At 38.8% G+C, this 17,904-nt stretch overlaps 1 pseudogene; it reads left to right on the forward strand.

Annotated features, from left to right (window-relative positions):
* Positions 1–878: 878 nt before the first annotated feature.
* On the forward strand, positions 879–3,598 carry LOC129485766 (monocarboxylate transporter 14-like; annotated as a pseudogene).
* Positions 3,599–17,904: the final 14,306 nt, after the last annotated feature.

Consider the following 17,904-nt stretch of genomic DNA (forward strand, 5'->3'; position numbering starts at 1 on the left):
CAGCACATATAGGTGGAAACTGAGCTTTATAGAAGTGGTATAGTTACTTGGTAAGTGAATCTATGAGGATAAACAAATGTTAATTGGTGTGTATAGCACCTAAGTCAACCTCAACGTGCCTAATATGAAGACAGAATTATAAAGTACACTAGATCTCGTCCAACTGTGCCTAACTATAAATTAAATGTTTCTATTAACAGACATAATATTTAGTAAGAATTTGCTAGTACCCTGAGTGATAGTGAATTCAGAATTAATTCCATTTTAAAATAATCTCAAGCCAGGTAAATAATCAGTCTAATATAATTGAAATAACAAATGGGGCCAGGTACAGTGGCTCATGCCTGTAATCCCAGCACTTTGGGAGGCCAAGGCGGGCAAATCATTCAAGGTCAGGAGTTCAAGACCAGCCTGACCAACATGGCGAACCCTGTCTCTACCAAAAATACAAAAATTAGCCAGGTGTGGTAGTGTACACTTGTGGTCCCAGCTACTTGGGAGGCTGAGGTAGAAGGATCCCTTGAACCCAGGAGGCAGGAGTTGCAGTGAGCTGTAATCATACTACTGCACTCCAACCTGGGCGACAGAGTAAGACCATGCCTCAAAAATAAATAAATAAATAAATAAATAAATAAATAAATAAATGAATAGCAAATGGGAAAGTACATGGACGTTTTAAGAATAAGATCCTGGGAGAGGAGACAAAGCAATGTGAGTATGGAAAGAAGACAGAATGATACAGCAGTGCTGGCTTTGAAGACGGAGTAAGAGCCACCAGCCAAAGAATGTGCACAGGCTGCAGAAGCTGGTGGCTCTCCCCTAGAGCCACTAGAAGGAACACAGCCTTCAAGGTGCCAACACCATGATCTTAGCACAGTATGACACATTTCAAACTTCCAACCTCCAGAACTGTAAATAGTGAATTTGTGTGGGTTTCCTCTGCTATTACTGTGGTAATTTATTACAACAGCAGTAGAGAACTACTACAAAACCTTCAGGAGGGGTAAAACAGCACAGGCTTCATCGACTCATGCATTCACTTCAATAATACAGAAAATTGTCCAGGGTAAAGCACTGTGTTGTGTTCCCTGCTGGGAATGAGGTAGGGAGGCATTGAGATGAAAGTTGTGCCTGGTGCCCATGAAGGTAGGTAATGGACATGCAGAAAGAGCAGGGAGATGTGGAACCCAGAGTGGGACCAAGAATGAGGGACTGGCCTGGCACGGTGGCTCAGCTTGTGATCCCAGCACTTTGGAAGGCCAAGGCCAGAGGATCGCTTGAGCCCAAGTGTTCAAGACCAGCCTGGCAAGACAGTGAAACCCCTCCCTCTAAACGAGCGAGAGAGAAAAAATAAGGGACAATGAGTCACATTAAGTCCTCTTTAGCCAAAAATATTGCAGTGAGGGTCTGTTTCATCCCTTCTCTCCCATCTCGGAGAAATGGAGGTTACTGCTAGCCTCACCAGCATTCTGGATTCAGTTTCAGGACCTTTCCTCCAGTGATAAATGTGCAGTGCCTTAGGGGAACCTCAGCCAAAGCTATAAACTTCAACTGGCCACCACAAGAGTGTGCATGTGAAGTGACTGCATTTTTTCCCCCTGCCAAACCGGAAATAGCCGGTATAGGAATGAACGAGCATGAAGATTGGAAATTGCTCCGATTGGAAGGAAGCCCAGGTTAGGTTTGGGCGCCTCCAAACGCTCCCTTTTTAAAGCCACCTGGACTGAGGCGTCGAGCTTTCAGCTCCACCAAACTCTTACCTGGCCTGGCAGCGAGCGGCAGAAGAGCGCGGGAGCCCGGTACCCAGTGCACCGAGCCCGGTGGAGAGCTGAGCCGGAGGCAACCGCATCTCCATGATGATAGGCGACATTGCAAGAAATCTCTACACCTAGCAGCTCAGGGGGCTCCAAGCAGAGCAGCACGTTCGAGGATCTGGACGTGGAGCCGAGTGAGGCGCAACCCAGCGGGCCTCGGGCCGCCCTTTCATCGGCTTGTTCATTAACACCTGTGGGTGCCTCCAGACTGCGATCATTGGAGGGCTCGTCAACTCCCTGGGCTGGGTGTTGAGTGCCTACGCTGCAAACGTGCATTTTCTCTTCATTACTTTTGAAGCGGCAGCTGGCCTGGGCAGTGGGATGGCCTATCTGTCAGCGGTTGTCATGGCGAGCAGGTATTTCCAAAGAGACGCGCCCTCGCCCAGGGCCTCAGCACTAAGGGGACCAGATTCGGTACGTTCCTAATGACTGTGCTACTGAAGTACTTGTGCGCAGAGTATGGCTGGAGGAATGCCATGTTGATCCAAGGCGCTGTTTCCTTAAACCTGTGTGTTTGTGGGACCCTCATGAGGCCCCTCCCTCCTAGGAAAAACCCAAATGACCCAGGAGAGAAAGATCTGCGCGTCCAGCCGGCGCACTCCACAGAGTCTGTGATGTCAAATGGACAGCAAGGAAGAACAGAAGAGAAGGATGGTGGGTCTGGGAACGAGGAGACCCTCTGTGACCTGCAAGCCCAGGAGTGCCCCGATCAGGCCAGATCATGTGTGCTTTCCAGTTCTGAAGACGGTTAGCTGGCTCACTATGAGAGTCAGGAAGGGCTTCGAGGACTGGTACTCAGGCTATTTTGGGACAGCCTATTTACAAATCGAATGTTTGTAGCCTTTATTTTCTGGGCTTTATTTGCATACAGCAGCTTTGTCATCTCCTTTATTCATCTCTCAGAAATCGTCAATTTGTATAACTTATTGGAGCAAACCGACGTTTTCCCTGACTTCAATTATAGCAATAGTTCACATTTTTGGAAAAGTGATCCTGGGCGTCATAGCTGACTTACCTTGCATTAGTGTTTGGAATGTCTTCCTGTTGGCCAACTTCATTCTTGTCCTCAGTATTTTTGTTTTGTTATGTTTCTGTTTTTGTTTTTGTTTTTTTTGAGACGGAGTCTCACTGTCGCTCAGGCTGGGGTGCAGTGGCGCGATCTCGGCTCACTGCAAGCTCCACCTCCTGGGTTGACGCCCTGCTCCCACCTCAGCCTCCAGAGTAGCTGGGACTACAGGCGGCCCCCACCACTCCAGGCTAATTTTGTTTTTGTATTTTTAGCAGAGATGGGGTTTCACCGTGTTAGCCAGGGTGGTCTTGATCTCCTGACCTCGTGATCTGCCTGCCTCAGCCTCCCAAAGCGCTGGGATTACAGGTGTCAGCCACCGTGCCTGGCCTCCCCAGTATTTTTAATTCTGCCATTGATGCATATGTATGCTGTCCTGGTGGTCATCTGCACACTGACAGGGTTTTCCAGCGGTTATTTCTCCCTAATGCCCGTAGTGACTGAAGACTTGGTTGGCATTGGACATTTGGCCAATGCCTATGGCATCATCATCTGTCCTAATGGCATCTCTGCGTTGTTGGGACCACCTTTTGCAGGTAAACTTTCTGAGGTTTTAAGAGCTCAGAGTGCATATAGATATGGTGTGTTATGTTAAAAAGTCCAAGATAAAGAAAGAGGTTTCCAAAAAAAGAATAAGATCTTGAAGTGTATCCAACAAAAAAACCGAACCGTGTTAAGAAATCTACATGGGACGCGGCGCTGTGGCTCACGCTTGTAATCCCAGCACTTTGGGAGTCCGAGGCAGCCGGATCACGAGATCAGGGGATCAAGACCATTCTGGCTAACATGGTGAAACCCTTTCTCTACTAAAAATACAAAAAATTAGCCAGCCGTGGTGGCACGCACCTGTGGTCCCAGCTACTCGGGAGGCTGAGGCAGGAGAATTGCTTGAACCCGGGAGGCAGAGGTTGCAGTGAGCCCAGACAGCGCCATTGCACTCCAGCCTGGGCGACAGAGCAAGACTCTATTTCAAAATAATAATAATAAAAGGAAAAGAAAAGAAATCTACATGGAGCTAAATCATCTTGGGATATGAAATTTACCTGGTTTTCACTGGAGCCATCTAATCTTTAAAAAGTCCATGAAATGAAGAACCAGGTGAAATTGACATAAATATTCTCAATGACTGGAACACATAAGAATGAGTCGGCTTAGCTTCAGGGACAGTGAGGTTATGGAAATCAATGAGCACTGCGTTAGTGTGATTTGAAACGTCTGAGTCAGTCCACATTGAATTGTAGGTCAGACTTTGCCCATGTTCAAGCGACAGAAGCTGTTAATTGCTTAGAAAGGGCTAGAGAAAGAATAAAACATGGTTTAATGGACTTACAGAAGTACAAAGCAGTGTTTCAAAATAAATCATGATACATAGTTCACAATTCATATGTAAAGAAGAACCGATAATAGCTACCTAGCTAATAATACATTGCCACACAAGATTGTGCCTTTAGTTATGGAGTATGATTTTTCCCCTTTTTTATTAAAGCATAACATGCACTTTTGCAGAAAAGTGCAAAAATTCTAAGCATACACTTTGAGGAAGCATCATGGATGGAACACATCTGTGTAACTATCACTTGGGTGAAGAAATAAAATATGACTACTAACTCTGAAAGCCTCCTCATGTTCATCCCAATTTCGAGTGTCCCCTTTCTCTGCAAAGACAATCAGACTTCTAACAGTACAGATTACTTTTATGTGGTTTTGAACTTTATAAATGCTATTATACACTCGGTATTCTTTTGTATCTGGTCTCTTTTGTTCAATATTAATTTTATGTGTTTCTTCCATGTTGTATCATGTTTTTGTATTTTGTTCATATCATTTAAATTATTTTTAATTTATTAAAATAGAGATGGGGTCTCAATATGTTGCCCAGACTAGTCTCAGACTCCTGGACTCAAGCAATCCTCCTGCCTCGGTTTCCCAAAATGCTGGGATTACAGGCATGAGCCACTGTATTCAGCCTGTTTATTTCATTTTAAGGTATAATTTTATCAACAGCATTTCAAATATGTATAAAGAAGTGAGGTCTACTGAGAATGGCATAATAGCCACTTATGAGCTTCAGGAGTTCCAGTTCATTTTTGTTCTTCCCGTAGCCTGTCCCATTTACCAACACTACGCTTATAGATATACTAGTTCTCAGTGAGTTGTTTTACGCCTCTGGCTGGGGGTCTCAAATCATGGTCACTGCAGCATAGACAGAGAAATACAGCCTTGCTCTAAGAGACTAATATTTTATATTCAACTACTCCTCTGTCTGTAGAAAAAGACAGCAATTCTAGCAATTTCTTAATAATAAATGGCAACTCAATTAATGCATCTAATGTTAATATCAGTAGCGCTCAGAGGACCACACCTTTAAGGTTATGGTGTAACTTTTGTAGCTAGAGGAAAAGCTTGCTTTTCAGAATGAAATATTAATAGTAGCATTTGGCAGAAACTTCTGAAAGCTGAGAGTATAACACTTAGTCTCAATAGGTTTGAGAAAAAACAGACTGGCTTCAGTTTGTAAGTCATCTTAATTTGTATCTCAAATTAATATAAAATGGAGAGGCCATAGAGGTGGATGTTAATCGAACACAGCAGTGAAATGAATATCTTAGACAAATTTAGAGCCAATAGAAAACTTGTGAATGGAGGACCCTAGACTGCTGTGGAAAAAGCATTCTTGCCTAGCAACTCACAGCCTGGCTGGGTTTGGGCTGGGTGCCTATTTTTAGTTGTCTTCTGTTACTGAGCCAGATGAATACTGCCCCTTCTTTCAGTTTGCTTTGGATAATGGCCAAATGCCAAAATCTACTATTCCTTAAATAGCATAGCTCCCGTCTGTTCACAGTCAACAAGAAGAAATTGAGATGTAGAATATGCTATGGTCTCTTGGTCATTCCTGCCTGATCAGACTGAGAGAGATTTGAACTATTTGTCACATGACTTTGTCTTATCTTTTGAACATACGGAATTGGTAAGCTGTCATTAAAAGCGTATGATACAGCAAGGCTTAATCCATGTTTTCCCCAGGAAAGAATTTATATAACTTACAACAAGGAAATGAGACAAAAACACAGGATATTCTGTAGTCTTTCTATCTTGCATGGTATCTTGAGAATTTTCACATGTAGCTATTTTGTCTTCTCTCTACTAAAGAATAGAAGATCCTGTATCACTGCCTCAAGTAAGAAGGAAAAAATAGTCATTGGATGTGGTAGGGTCAATTTTCTCCAGGTTATGCTAGAGTAACAAACAGCCCCAAAATAGCAGTAACTTACCATAACAAGTTTTATTTCTTGTTCATATTAAATGTTGCCTGAAGGTTCACTGTCTCTGCTCTCTGTGTCTTCTCTGTAGTAAGTTCCAGGCTAAAGGAGAAGCCCATAGTGGGAGTATGCCATTCTCATAGCAGAGGGAAGGGAACAATGACTGAATCTCACAATTGTTTATAGCTTTTCTGTTCAGACATGGCATACATCACATATGCTCACATTCCATTGGCTAAAGCAAGTTACGACAAGTTTAACAGCCAAAGAGCAGAAAGAATAGTGCTCTTACACAGAGGACTACCAAGAAGCCGCCTAGTGAACAAGGGCCTCATGGAGTCACCAATGAGGACATGGATGGAGATGGAGGCCATTATCCTTTGCAAACTAATGCAGGAACCGAAAACCAGATACTGCATGTTCTCACTTATAAGTGGGAGATAAATGATGAGAACTCATGGGGAACAAACATACACTGGGGCATATCAGAGGGTGGAGGGTGGGAGGAGGGAGAGGATCAGGAAAAAGAATTACTGGGTACTAGGCTTAATACCTGGGTGATGAAATAATCTGTACAACAAACCCCCATGACACAAGTTCACCTATGTAACAAACCTGCACTTGTACCCCTGAACTTAACATAAGGTAAACAAAACACACACACACAAAAAGAAATTAAATGGTTAAACAGTTTTTTTAAAAAAAAAAACAACAATTCACCAGAGCTAATATCCCTGCTAATCATCTTGAGTATGACAGAAAGAGATAGTTGATCTCAAGTGGGAGATACTGTGTTGGGAACCTATCCATAAAATTGAATGGTAAGAGATCTTTTTTGCCTACCCCTCACCTTCTGAAACAGGGGTTGATGTAAGGACATTTTAACTGAATTCTGATTAAATATCTAAAACAGTTTAAGGAGAATAATCTCACTAAGCAGAATCCCAGGAAACTTGTGAGGGGGCCGGGTGTGGTGGCTCACGCCTGTAATCCCAGCACGTTGGGAGGCCGAGGCAGGTGGATCACGAGGTCAGGAGATTGAGATCATCCTGGCTAACACGGTGAAACCCCATCTCTACTAAACAAACAAAAAAAAATTCAAAAATTAGCCAGGCATGGTGGCGGGCACCTGTAGTCCCAGCTACTTGGGAGGCTGAGGTGGGAGAATGGTGTGAACCCGGGAGGTGGAGCTTGCAGTGAGCTGAGATGGCGCCACTGCACTCCAGCAGCCTGGGCAACAGAGCGAGACTCCGTCTCAAAAAAAAAGAAAAAAAGAAACCTGTGAGGGAAGACTCAAATTATTATTACATAGTTCTAGTTGAGAAGAACATAAAGGGATGGTGTTAGAAAACACTTCTGATTGACATCTCTTAGTATTCTGAAACTTTTACATCCTTCCCTAAATAAATAACTTGGGAATTAATTCGGACCCTTACAAGAAGCAAACACTACACACACCTTTTTTAAAAAAAATCCCCTTATATAATATTATCCTTGGCAGAATATTTGCACATCCTCAGGCTCTAGGCCTTACTCTTAAAACTACAAATTCCAACAAAGAAATGTATCTCACATTCTATTTTGTCCCAATTCCCTTGAAAAGGACTCACTTGTCTCGTGACTCATGTGTCCACCATAAACAAATCAACTATGCCTTGGTATTGGGGTGAGGTCAGAGTCATAGAAACACATACCAGCTTCCATGGAACCATGTAAATGGCAAGAGGCAGTACCCCTAAATAGTGCCAAGAGGCCAATCCCACAGATGACCAAGGCAACCACTCCCACCTTTGAACTTGATGCTTGTTGCTGGCCTTCCAGCTTGACTCTTGGTTCTTTTTAAAAGAGTTTTCTCAGAGGATCTTTTGTGTTTCTTCCTGTGCTGGGTTGCCTCAAGTGAAATAAATAGCCTCAGAAGTGAGTCCTGGAGATCCAGCCCCGTGGGCTTGGCCAGGGTCCTCATATAATGACTCACCTATTCCTTGTGATGAACAATATAAAAAAATACTCCAAGCCATTTAATGTATTGAGATATCAAAACTAGGACACGTGGTCCAATATATTCATTAATGCATTAATGTATGCATTCATTCAGCAAGTGTTTCTTGAGCACTTTAATACTGCAGACCCTTAGCTAGATGAATTATGATTTCTGTGAATATACAGAAGATGTGACCTCATTCTCATGGTCATTACCACAAGATCAATGTATCTTACTCATTTGGAAATGCCAAGTCCTAATGTTGGAGAAGTGACTGTGAACCTGGCCTAACAACTCACTTATTCTTGTGTAGTCATTTTGAATAACTTTTATAATAAATTAATTTGGAAAACTTATATCAAGTCATAAAAATGTTTGCGAAATGGACTTAGTGATTTGTATTTAAGATTTATTAAGGAAAACACACACAGAAGGTATTTATTATGCCCCTATATTTATTTTGGAAAAAAAAGAAAAACTAGAACACCTGACTGTATACAAATGAATGTTAAGAAATTTGTAGTGTATCAATTAAATAAAATATTATGCATGTTTTAAAATGATATATATGAATATGAGAAATTTTTATGTCAAGTGGCAAAACAAAAATACAACTAATCAAATCACTATGATAGATATTATTTAAAATTTGATATAAGACCCAAACAGAAAGACAAACAAAAATATAGCTGTGTTTACCATTGTCATGTCCAATCATAATATGTGTAATCATATTGTACCCTTAAGTGACATTCTGGAAAGCATCAAGTCAAATAATATATAGTTTTCAAGTACATTGATTTATTTTGGCTTTGTACCTTTTTACAACATCTCGACATATTTTTGGTGGTGGTGATAATGTAATTAACCATCATATAAGGTAAAACAATATGAGCTGCTATAATACATTTTCATAAAAGTGTATATTAGCTCAAATACAGTAGAAGTTTATTTGTTGCTCATATAACAGCCAAATTCAAGTGTTCTGGTTGGTGGGATGATCTCTCTACACAGCTGTCTCAGGATCAGGCTGTTGACCACTCTGCTATCTTCAGGAGCAAGATTGTGTTTGTAGCTGCCATCTCAGTTAGCCATAAAGAGAAAAGACCACGGTGGAACATGTGGTTGAGTGTTTCAAGTGGCAAAGCTCACTCATCAATTTTGCTCACGATCTACCTAACTTTCAGGTATTTGGCCATATTTAATCGAAAAGAGGCCAGGAAATATAGATTCACTGTTTGCCCAGGAGGAGGAGAAAACTAATTTTATTAGAGATCTAGCAATCTCTGCCCAAACCCAAAGTATTTCCAGGTCCAGATAATGGTTCCTTTATGCATTTTTTTGATAGCTGGGTGTAAAACAATCAATTGTGAACTGAATTGTGATGAGAGGTAGCACAGAGAACTCACTATGTTCCAGGCACTGTTTTAAAAATACATATAAATATCCAATTCTCACAACTTTATGAGGTAATATTATTGCTCTTTTTATTATTTTATTTTATTTTATTTTAGAATCTCCCTCTGTCACCCAGGCTGCAGTACAATGGCATGATCTCAGCCCACTGCAGCCTCCACTTCCTGGATTCAAGTGATTGCCCTGCCTCAGCCTCCCTAGTAGCTGGGATTACAGGCGTGCACCACCACACCTGGCTAATTTGTATATTTTTATTAGAGACGGGCTTTTGCCACATTGGCCGGGCTTTTGCCACATTGGCCAGTCTGGACTCATAATTCTCGCCTCAAGTGATCCACCCTCCTCGGCCTCCCAAAGTGCTGGGATTACAGGCGTGAGCCACCTGCTCGGCCTTATTCTTTTTATAGAGACAGAAATTCCATGTGTCAGAGACCCAACAGGAAACACCCAAAAGTGGCAACTTAAGAAGTTTAATAAAGGAACTGCTTATTAAAACATAAGAAATGTTAAAGTTGACACTAAATGGATGGTAAAGCACCCAAGGACTATCAACACTGGGAGTCTTTACAACTCTGGGTCTGAAGAGGCAAGGGACAGGAGCAGGAACTTTGGGAACCACAGGTGAAGGAGAAGGCTGCCTGGTGAGACAGCCTTTGGCTGAGGAACTTGGGTATTGCCAACCAATAGAATCGTGAGAAGAAATCAAAGGGGTAAAAGCCTACATCTCCCTCTCCTTCCACCCTCTAATTTCATCCTAGTATCTTAGCCACAAGCTGGAGGACAAACGAGCCCATTGATATAGGTCATCAGGTCTGTCTCAGAAGCACAGAGCATTGTGAAGAACCATTGCAAGAGGATCTGGAGCAGCAAACAGAATCTATCCAACATACTGGTGTTCAGTAACTTACCTGTTATCATCCAGATTGTGTAGAGAAACTGGGATTCAAACATGGGCAGTCTGCCTCCAGGGACCTTGAATTTCGTCATTATGCCACACTGCCCTTAGTAATGTGACTTTAATAATAGACTTTTCAAGTTTATAAAGGATTTGCCTTTTTTTTTTTTTGAGATGGAGTCTTGCTCTTACATCCAGACTGGAGTGCAGTGGCGCAATCTCAGCTCACTGCAACCCCCACCTCTCGTGTTCAAGTGTTTCTGATTTACCTTTTTATCTTTAAATTGGGGCAGGCCCAAGATATTCTGATAATAAAATCTCCCTGACTTACTGTGAACCTATACGCTTTCTTAAGTGAAAGAGAAATGGAGTTGGGCTAAAACTGGAAGTACTGTATGATTTCAACTTTAAGGCATTCTGCAAAAGGCAAAGCCATGGAGACAGTAAAAAGATCAGTGGTTGCTAGGTGCTTGAAGGAAAGGAAGAAATGATGATTAAGTGGAGCACAGAGAATGTTTAGGGCAGTGAAACTATTCTATATGATACTGTAATGGTGGATACATGTTATTATAGAATGAACTCTAAACTACTACACCCTTTAGTTGATAATAATGTAAAAATATTGGCTCATCAATTTTAACAAATCTGCCAAACTAATGCAAAGTGTTAATCACAGGTGAAACTAGGTGGGTGGTGACAAACTGTATGGAAACACTACTTTTTGTTCAATTTTTCTGTAAACCTAAAACAGCTCTAAAAAAAATAAAGTGTCTTGATCTTAAAAATTGATACAATTGGGGTTACTACGTTAAGTGAAAAAAAAGCACAGAAAGACAAATATCAGATTTTTTCATTTATCTATGGGATCTAAATATCAAAACAATTGAACTCATGAAATACAGAACAGAAGGATGGTTACCAGAGGCTGGGAAGGGTGGAGGGGAATTGAGGGGAAGGTAGATGGTTAATGGGTACAAAAAATAGAAACAATGAATAAGACCTGGTATTTGAAAGCACAACAGGGTGACTATAGTCAGTAATAATTTAATTGTACATTAAAAACTAACTAAAAGAATATAATTAGATTGCAACAGAAAGAATAAATGCTTGAGAGGATGGATACTCCATTTTTCCATGATGTGATTAAAAACTATGTACCCAAAATAATTTTTTAATTATAAATAAAAGAAAATAGGTTGGCTCTTGTACACTTTAAGTCTGTTTCTTATAGCTAATCAAATATTCCACATAATCCATCTTCTACTTTCTTCATTAGAAAATACTTTCTCCCCAAATTTGTCTGAGAAAATCCTATATAGAATGAATAAAGGGAATGTCACTTTGGTCACCAGATCCTAGATAAGTAGTCTTCCTTTGAAACTTAAGTAATCTTGAAAAAATGAAAGTAAAGTTGTACTTCTTTATATGGCAGAAACTGAAAATGTATGTTAAAATTAAAATTAAAAATTTGGGGCAATATAAATGTATTCGTTTACTAGACAGGAGATTAACAGAAAACCTCTATTGAATTTAACAATCATTGTATAGAACTGACGCCAAATTAGAGCTACTGATTGATTCTGCAGCTATAACAGAGCACCAAGATTTGGTGAGGTATTGTCATCGACGTTCCCTTTATTAATAAAGTCAAATTTTGGAAGATTTTTACCTTTATTAATGATAACATTACATCCAAAACAGACCTTCTCATAATTGCTCCTTCTAATTAAAGTGTGGAATTTCTTTTCAGTTAATTAGCCAGCTGTGGGTAAATTGCCCCAATTGTGGATTCTCTCACTGATGAGAAGTATAGGAATGATACTTTTTTCTCCAAAAATGCTTTTGTCAACGACATTTTAATATCTTATAGTGAAATAACATTGTATACATTTACAAACATTCAGAGTGTGTTATCTCAAAGGGCCATTCTCTTTTCAATTCTAAGTTCAAGCTTAACTGTCCCTAGAAGAGAATTTCGGACTACTTCTATTCTTGTTGGTAACTCCCTGTCTGAATTTCTACAATGTGTGAATCTGCCCTGCTCTTTTTGTGTGCAATTTTAATTAGAATCTTCAGATTCTAAGCTCTTCTGGGGCTCTTTCTTATATCCATTTGTAGCTCAGGTACTGATCACAGTGTGTGTTTAATGAATACACGTTGTTGATAATGACAGTGTTCAAGTTTTTGAATTCTAAGAAATTATCCCCAAAGTATTTTAAGTGGTATTACTATTTAAAGAAATCAATCTCCATTTCCTGATTCACTGAATAAACCTGGCATCGTTATGGCATTGAGGTTTCAGGCGATCAGAATCTCTAAAAGCTAATATTTTAAGTAAAATTTTAACTAGGTCACAATCTGTCATATTGATGTATAGAACAGGAGACTCAAGAATAGCAATTATCTTAGGGTTGAAATTTCATATTTAATTCATTTTCTTGTTGCCAATGATATCAGAATGAGTCACCACTTATTAGTACTTGCTAAGAACTAATGTACTCTTATATTTATTATGTAAATATGCTATTACATAACAACCACTCTATAAAGGCAACTTTTAACTTTTAATGGCTCCCTCTTTTCCTTAGAATAAAATCCAAACCTTTTGTCCTGTCTTCCTAAACCCTCCTCACTCTCATTTTATGCCGCTCCCCACGTGCTCTTTCTTTTTAGTCGTATGGCCTTTTTAACTGTCTCCAACCATTGTATTGAGCTCTACCTGACATTAGAGTCTTGGCACATGCTAATCCCAGTGCTTGGAATTCTTTCTCCCTAGTCTTCACGAGCTAACTCCTGCTCATTCTTTAAGCTCCAGTTTATCAGATACTTCTTCTGAGAATCTTTTCCTAACTCCCTCCCAAATCTAAATGTGGTCCCCCTTTTTTGTGACTCCCGTGACCCCCTCCCCCAACAATACCCATTTTTGTCCTCCATTATCTGTTATTAAAATAGATAATTACTTATTTAATATATATTTGTATTAAAATGCCTGCCTCCTTCATTAACCATAGTTCCAGGAGGACAGGAGTCATCTCTAATATGAAAGGCACTTAGTAGTATTTATTGAGTGGATGAATTAATACATCAAAAAGGAATTTTAATTATAGCATCAAAACGTGATACTTTCTAAATCATTATTGTCAATGACTTATTTCAAAATAGTTATTCTGAAACATTATGTAAGGAAAATGTTATGTGTCTACTTAAAATAGGTTCTTGTCTTTTTTATAACTTAAAAAATATTTAAATATGTTTCTTTTATCAATAAGTTGTGACCATTTTTCTCATAGAATTTAAAGCTATCTTACTTTTAAGAAGTAAGCATTTGATTTTGTTAAAAAAGAAACTGAAGACAATATTTAGACTATCAAACATGAAATACTTCAAAACATCAAGCTTGAAACAGGAAAGGTGGATAGTCTTACAGGACTATTTACCACAAGTATCTTTTGCAGGTAATTAACTAATTCCAAAAAGCCTTCTCCAAACATTCATATGCTAAGATATGCAGTTTAAAAACAAATCCCACAGGACTTATTATAGTACTCATTTTTATAATTAATTATATATAGCTATGAATTGATACTATGCCATTTCATTTCTGATCTTCCCAAATAGATTTAATGTTTCTTCTAGAGTAGACGCTGTTTCTTAAATTTCTTTACAGTATCCTTAGCGCAGTAAAATGCACATAGATTGCACAACAATCAGTTGCTAAGTAAATTAATTCCTAATTATTTTATTGCATTGAAGGGTCAAAATGCAATAACCAGCAGGTAGTTTTGCCCCTGTTGCTTTTACTTGGATTAGGAAACGATTCCAGAAAGGGACATGGAGTTTGTACAATGGCTCAGGAAGATAGAGAATTTCCCAAGGAACCTTGATATTTATTGAATGCCAATTATATGCCAGAGTTTTCACAGACATTTATCTCATTTGATACTCCCAACAATTTTGTTACATCGGTATTCTTTTTATTTTTCTTCAGTTAAATAAATTGAATCTAATTTAATTTTTTTAAAGAGACTTTATTTTTAGAGCAGTTTTAGATTCACAACAAAATTGAGTGGGAGGTATGGAGATTTCCCATATGCTTCCTGCACCCACCTATGCACATTCTTCTCCTCCCCATTATCAAACTCTTACACCCAAGCGGTACATTTATTACAATCCATAAACTTACATTGACACAACATTGTCATTTGAAGTCCATAGTTTGCATTCAATTTTGGTGGTGTACATTCTATTAGTTTTGACAAATGTATAATGATATGTATCCACCAATACATATCATTTCATGACACTAAAAATTCCATAGCAATATGCCTCTTCAACCTTCCTTCCCTACTAACTCCTGGTACCTACTGGTCCTTTTACTATTTCCATACTTTTGCCTTTTTCAGGTGTCATATAGTTGAAATCATACAGTATGTAGCCTTTTACAATTGTCTTCTTTCACTTCACAATATACATTTGAGTTTCCTCCATGCCTTTTCTTGACCTGATAGTTCATATCTTTTTTATCACTGAATAATATTCCATTGTATAGATATGCCACAGTTTATCCATTCACCTGCTGAAGGACATCTTGATTGCTTCCAAGTTTTGGCAATTATGAATAAAGCTGCTATAAACATTCATGTGCATGTTTTTGAGTGGACATACGTTTTTAACAAATTCAGATAAATACAAAGGAGAACAATTGCTAAATGGTATGGTAAGAGTATGTTTAGTTTTGTAAGAAACTGCCAAATTGTCTTCCAAAGTACCCGTACCATTGTACACTTCCATCTGAAATTAATGATAGTTCCTGTTGCTTCACATCCTCACCAATGTTTGGTATAGTCAGTGCTTTCCATTTTAGCCATTTGAATAGCTGTGAATTAGTATCTCATTGTTGTTTTGGTTTCCAAATCAATAATAACATATGATGTGGATCATCTTTTCAAGTGCTGGTTTTCTATTTGCATATCTTCTTTGGTTAGGTGTCTGTTCAGTTCTTTTTTTTCACTTGTTAATTAAGTTATTCATTTTCCTATTGTTGTGTTTTATGAATTTTAAAATATATTTTGGATAATAATCTGTTATTAGCTTATTTTTGGAAAATGTCTTTCTCGGAACAGATGTTTTTAGTTTTAATGAAATCCGGCTTATCAGTTATTTCTTTCATGTATGGGTACCTTTGGAGTTGTATCTAAAATATCATACTCAAGGTCACCTAGATTTTTGCCCATGTTATCCTCCAGTAATTATATAATTTTGCATTTTACATATAGACCTATGATCCATTATAATCTAATTTTTGTGAAGGATATAAGATCTGGTTCAAATTAAATCTGAATCTACCTCTAGATTCATTATTTTTGCATATGGATGCCCAGTTGTTTCATCACCATTTATTTAAAAGATTCTCTGTGCCATTGTATTGCCTTTATGGCTTTGGCAAAGATCAGTTGACTATATTTATGTGGGTCTGTCTCTTAACTTTCTGTTCAGTTCCACTGATCTATTTTTTCTGTTTTTTCACCAATACCACACTGTCTTGATTATGTAGATTAACAGTAAGTCTTGAAGTCAGGCAGTAGCAGTGTTCTAACTTTGTTCTTCTCCTTCAATATTGACTTGGCTAGTTTGGGTCCCATGCCCCTCCATATACGTTTGAGAATCAGTTTGTTGATATATACAAAATGATTTGCTGAGATTTTGATTGGGACTGCATTGACTCTATAGATCAAATTGGGAAGAACTGATATCTTGACAACATTGAGTTTTCTTGTCTACAAACATAGAATAGCTCTCTCTTTACTTCTTTGATTTTGTTCATCGGAGTTTGTAATTTTCCTCAAATAGGTATAGTACATCTTATTAGATTTATGCCTAAGTATTTTATTGATTTCTGTCTTAATTTTTATTATTTCTTTTCTTCAACTTAATTTGCTCTTCTTTTTCTAGTTTTCTAAGGTAGAAACTTTATTGATTTTATATCTTTCTTTTTTCTAATATATGTATTCAACGCTATAAATTTTCTTTTATTTTCACTCCATCCCACAAATTTTGATGTTATATTTTCATTTAATTCAAATTATTTTTAAATTTTTCTTGAGATATTTTCTTTGACCCATATATTATTTAGAATTGCATTGTTTAATCTCCAAGTATTTGGGGATTTTCCAGCTTCCTTTCTGTTATTGATTTTTATTTTATTTCCATTGTTTTCTGCAGACAGATATTGAATGATTTCTAACATTTTAAATTTTGTTAAGAGGACTTTTATAGCTCAGAATATGGTCTGTCTTGGTCATGTGAGCTTGAGAATAAGTTAATCACTAAGACCAAATAGCTAGTAAGAGTTGTAATCCAGATTCAAACTGAGATTTACTTGATCCCAAGACTATTCTTTCCAGTACCCCGTGATACCTTTGAAGAACCAGAGAACAGAAACAGTTATGCAATGGTGGGTATGAATGGTAGGAAAGGAAAGAAATGAAAAGAGAAGGAAATAAGGACTGAATCTAGAAGCTGAAATGGTCATCTAGAGAAAGAGATGCTGTGACTTTTCCTTTCACACCTGCTAAAATTATGATTACATGAACAGCAGACGTTACAGTAATCCCAGAAACTAAACAATGGTTGATACTGCATTCCAACTGATAAAGATGTCTGTGGTCAAGAAGAGATGTTAACAGTGAAATCCCAGGAAACGCAGGGCAGAAAAGAGTGACATATCAGAGGCACACAATGTAGCTGGTTGGCAGACTGGACAGGTAAGCTGTTGTGAACTCTGGGAAGGACTCACCAAAGACTGAGATGTTGAGGGTAAGGGCAAGCATTTTTGTTTTTGGTTTTGTTTTGTCTTTCATATGCCACCAATGGATTTGAGCATTTAAAAAATATAATTTATATTTATTTAAAAATTTTAGAGAGTAGAGAGCAAGAAGACAGAATCCCCAACTTACCTTCCCTCCACCACAAGCAACAATCCAGAAGTCATCAAAAGACAAAAATGCATTTGTGGGAGCTTTAGGATCCATTTAGGAGGTTGTAAAACCCTGAGGAAGCCCAAGACTGAGCAGAGATGCTATAAGAAGGCAGGCTTATGACCCAGTGGTAGTTTCACTAAATGTGGCCCTGGCTGCAGACCAAGGGTAGCCCCAGCCCCCTGTGGACTCAGCTTCAACCCTATTTTGCTGCATTTCTGAAGCCATCCAATCTGCACATGGATCTAGGAGGAAATATGCTCTCTGTTCCCATGGTAACAAGCCCACTCACTATGGACCCTACTGCAGATTCTGAAATGGCTCTGTAACCAAGCTCCAACCCCACTCTAACAAAATCCTTAAGGCAGTCCATTGTTCCCAGGGACTTACCCAAGGATCTGCTCAGGGATTCTGTAAGAGCCTACTGAGGGTCTCTATGGAGCCACATGCACCCACACTCTTGGGATCCTGATATCTGTAGACTCAATTACAGAC

The sequence above is a fragment of the Symphalangus syndactylus genome, chromosome 7 (genome assembly GCF_028878055.3).
Source record: "Symphalangus syndactylus isolate Jambi chromosome 7, NHGRI_mSymSyn1-v2.1_pri, whole genome shotgun sequence".
NCBI lineage: Eukaryota > Metazoa > Chordata > Mammalia > Primates > Hylobatidae > Symphalangus > Symphalangus syndactylus.